The sequence below is a fragment of the Ochotona curzoniae genome, unplaced genomic scaffold, assembly GCF_017591425.1.
Source record: "Ochotona curzoniae isolate NIBS_2020 unplaced genomic scaffold, NIBS_Ocur_1.0 scaffold_2587, whole genome shotgun sequence".
Taxonomy (NCBI): domain Eukaryota; kingdom Metazoa; phylum Chordata; class Mammalia; order Lagomorpha; family Ochotonidae; genus Ochotona; species Ochotona curzoniae.
The window spans coordinates 13,254,631-13,259,126 of NW_024467096.1; the positions used below are offsets into that span (position 1 = coordinate 13,254,631).

At 48.1% G+C, this 4,496-nt stretch overlaps 1 long non-coding RNA gene across 1 annotated transcript; it reads right to left on the reverse strand.

Moving 5' to 3' along the window:
* Nucleotides 1–1,255: 1,255 nt before the first annotated feature.
* LOC121171306 lies at nt 1,256–4,240 on the reverse strand. Its single transcript, XR_005886108.1, has 4 exons — nt 3,959–4,240; nt 3,394–3,475; nt 1,526–1,611; nt 1,256–1,358 (listed from the first exon to the last, which is right to left on the reverse strand). It is a non-coding gene; the product is annotated as an uncharacterized LOC121171306 (long non-coding RNA).
* Nucleotides 4,241–4,496: the final 256 nt, after the last annotated feature.

The window sequence follows — 4,496 nt, forward strand, 5'->3', positions numbered from 1 at the left end:
GCTTGGGCAGGCGGGCGGGTGAGCCAGCCACCCTGAGTTTACAAACACTCGGGTCCTCCTGAGTCCAGCTGCTCCCTTCCCTCCTGCTAGGTTTCATAGGAAGTGAAAACCCAGCGATTCACTACTCCCCCATTTCTCTTTAAGCTCCTTAGATTTGTTTCCATTCTAAATAGGTGAGAACAGCAGGGAAAACCGGTATTTGGGGGAAAATTAACCCAGGCTGAAAAGATCTCCAAGGAGGGGTGGAGGGACCACCTCAGTAACAAAAGCTGAAAGTACGTAGCCTATGGATCAAAATTAAATGTTGATACTTTCCAGAAGGCTGGACAGCGTCGACTTATTTTTTAATATCTCACAACTTTCTGCTCAGTTTAAAATGTACCAAGAAACGAATTCTTCTCTTCGGGAGCTTATTTACAATCAGCTGAACATGTAGGCTTTGACATATAGCAGAGGGAGTATGTAACACCTCGGAGAATGGTGGCTAAGCACGGCAGTAATGAGTGGCAGGCAGGACCGAACCTGAGTGACCATCAGAGCTGTGCTATTTCCCTCAACTTGGAGTTGGCTCTGAGAACAAGTTTCCGGTTTACATAGATCCCAGAACAGCCCCAGTTCTGCGGGAAACAAACAAACAAACAAACAAAACGAGATACCGTCCTCCAAACCCAGGTTGTCGGGTCACCCGGATCCTTTAAGATGGCACAGGGCCATCTGAACCGCAGACCCATTTTTTCAGTGGTGTTCACAGCGTCAGCCACACCTCTGGTGAGGGGCCAGCCCCTTCCCTGAGAAGGAGAACACGGAGAGGAATTGAGCGATTGATCTGCAGGATTGCTTCCCGTTCTAAAATCTAGAACCGTGTGATAGGAGAGTTGAACCACCCACCCAGGATCAGGGGCTGGGGACAGGTAAAAGGCAGCTTCTCCTGTGAACCCCTTAGCAGGAAACCAGGATAGACTTTAGCTGTAGGTAAATCCTGGGGAAGGTTTAGGGAGGGAGAACTGGAGGTGAAATTTGCTCCCTTCCTGAAATAGATGTCATGTTAGTTCCAAGCGATTTCATTTTATCACAAAGCTTCTATTTCTCCGGCAGTTGTGATCAGGGACCTCTCCCTATGCCCAGCTCATGGGATGAAAGCCCCTGACCTGATTCTCTTTTCTGAACATTCAGAGCCAATCACCATTACATCACGAGACTCATGGATGCACAGTACCCCAAAGACAGTAAGAGAGGTGCAGCAGACTGCAGAGTTTCGCTTTGTAAGGATGATTTAAAAAGAATCTGAGCATATTCAAGGCAGGCCTGTCTTTAATCCCATTAAACAGCTCTGCTGGATTCAGGGAGATGCCCACTGTCTGCCTTGGGGAGAAGTCACCGGGGGATGAGGAAGGACATTCTGGGAGAAATGCAATCTGTATAAAATGTGAAAAAGTTACTTTCCTAGGAAGTGAAAAAGTGAGTGAGAGGTGAGTGCCCAATTTTCTCACCATTCATTCAGCTGGAGGAAAAAAAAAAGACTCACCTAAAAGTGTCTATCTTTACAATATTTTCAATATCATCTTTCTCTATGCCCCCTGTTCTGGTCCTTTTCTTTCCATGTAAACACATCTATTTGGGAGGGTGGGGGAATGACTGTAGAAATGTGGGGAGACTGGTACTTAGTCACACTAATAAGGCACCAAGCCTGTGGATGAGGTTAATTATCCGCAAACCAGCCCTGGTGGGTTTCCTTTCCAGGGGCTCCCTGTACAAAACTGAAGAGGGCTGAGACTTGGAAAGGGTGAATTCCTTCCCAGCCCCCACTCTAGCTGGTTCCACTGCCTGAGGGAGCAGATTTCCCTTTGCTCTGCAGCGCCCCCATGGGGCTAATCGTGGAGTGGCAAAGGGAACAAGAGGGGCAGGCAGCGAGTGTTTAAGGTTGGGGTGGGGGTCGGGGGATGAGGCACATGGCAGCTTTGACATGAAAATGATCCCCCCCCAAAACCATAAAAGCAAGCCTATCATGGGACCAACAACAGGGTAGAGTTATCCAGTTCACACTGTAAACCTTATAACTACATCTGAGAAATCCTAAAAGCCTTACAGCTCGTAAAAGATAGAAAAACAGAATCACAAAAAAGTACAAACATGTAAAGGAAATCACTTCAGCGAAACTGGGGTGTTAGTTTGAATCCAGTGGGATGAGAGAAAAGGGGACTCCATCAGCAGCATCATCATCATCATCATCATCATCATAAAGTAGATGGTCTGCCTTCAGGCAGATTGAACCTGCCTTGGCAATACCAGATTTGGGGAATGGAGAGCAGGGGGTATCAAGCATTCATTTCAACAATGGTGACAGGATTAGGCCAACTTATCCTTTTTTTAAAAATCCCTTTTACAAGAAGCCCTTTCTGCAGAGGCGGCAGACATGCATCTGGCAGTCAGTGAAAATATTGCGATTTCACAGGGACGGACACTGAGGCAGACAGCCTGAGCTCCAACCCTTGGGCAACACCACCAACTCCTTGGAACTTGTGTGGAGCCCAGTGTTTTCATCCGGCAGGACGCAGAGACCACAGCACCCTCAGCGGCAGATGAAACTTCTTACGGGACTGTCAGTGGCAGGGATCTGAACTAAACCCACGACGCCAGCTCACCTTTCTCTCAGAAACCGCGATGTGGGAAGTGCGGATAGCTACACGAACTGGGGAAAGCATCTTTAGGCTCCAATGAAGGCATCAAGAACCCTGGTGGGACCTTTAAGAGCTCTGGGAACACACTGCCGCCCAAAGCTCAGAGTGGCTGGCTTGGCCTGGGGAAGCTGCTTCTGGTCCAAACATTTTGGGTTAATTCTTGAGGAATCTGAAATATTATTTTCTCCCCTCACACCCTTCTTTTTAAGAGAGAGACATAAAAGAACAAGAGTCTCTCTCATTCAGGGATGAGTAGGAGGGGAAAAAACCCCAGCCCACATTTAAATAGGGAAACTGGCTGCTGTGAACAAACAAACCCAGGCTTACAGCGAAGTGATTCTGCACACTGCATTCTGCCTTGAAAAAGAAAGGAAGGAAGAAAAAGAGAAAGGAAGGTATCCCCCGCCCCCACCCTCCCCTTGCCTGAGCTCACAAGCTAAGAGGACCTTGCCGGGTGCAGCGCCCCGGACTTGCGGTACAGGCTGTTCCCACACTCGCAGTATCTCCACCACTGGCCCGGCAGGCCTGCACGGTTCCCTCGGGCTGATCTCTTAAACACAGACTCCAGAGGTTTTGTTTTGCTTTTTTTTTTTTTTTTTTTCTTACAACGACCTTGAAACTCGCCTGGAAAAAAAAAATCAGAACTTGAAGCAACAGCAAAGCACACGCACGTCTTTGGCTCCCAGAATTTTGTAGAACATGCAGGTACACATACCCATAGGCACAGGTTTCTGGTGACAAGACATTTCCTCTAAGAGTGAACCATAACAGAGATAGTAAACCCACCACTCGCAGTCCTGGAAAGACACACACCCAAACAAATCCTTTAACCATTTCTCCCAAGAGCAGAGACCCTCTTCAGCAAAAGTCCATAGGCGGGGTGGGAGGGGGGAGGCAAGAAATTGTAACCGCAGGAAAAAGAAAAAGTGGGGGTTGGGATTGTCACACATGAGCAAAAATGCAAGGATCTTTCAACAGTGTAAAGTACTGAAAGAATACGTCTTTAAAAACGCTTGAGAGATTAGATAGGGAAAGAAAAAACACACAAACAAAATCCAACCGCTGACGGATCCCAAGATTTACGTAACAGCACAAACTTGCAAAAGGCAAAAAATCAAAAGCAACACTCGGAAACCATCAAAATGCAACAAGCAAAAAAAATCCCAATCCACCACCACCACACACACACACACACACACACACACACACACACACAGGAAAAAAATAAAATAGAGCCCAGAAGAACCTGTCCCAAATAAAAACAAAGCAAATGAACCCACCGAAAATTGCTGGGTAAATATTTTTCTCGTGGTGCCTAATATTCTAGCTGGAAAGAGCTGCTGTGGTGTTTATTTTTTTTTTTTTGCCCCCTTTTTACTCGCTCCTCTCAACCTACAACGTATCTGTATTTTCCAATGGTTCAAACTCTGTCGCTCCCCTTTTGTGTGTGGAGCTGGAGGAGCTGAGTTTATGGGTAGGAGAACAGGAATCAACCTCAGACCCCGAGGAAGCAAAGCGCACTCCCCCTCTTATGTCACCGAATAGCAAATTAGTTCTCAGAATTCCAGAGGCCCAGCTTTGCTACAGCGAAGACGCCGACGTCACACAAGAGGCGCCCACGTGACGGTGGCGGAGCAGGCCGTACCATCGTCGCCGGCCCCGGGAGGGAGGGCCGCTTTCTGGCCCCTCGGACCTCGAGCTCGAACCCCCGAAGCGAGGACGCCGGCCTCGTGAGGACTTTGCACCAGGCCGGACGGTGGAAGAAAATCGCGGCTTGGAAGATGTTTTGTGCGGCGGAGCTGGCCGAAATGGCAGGGA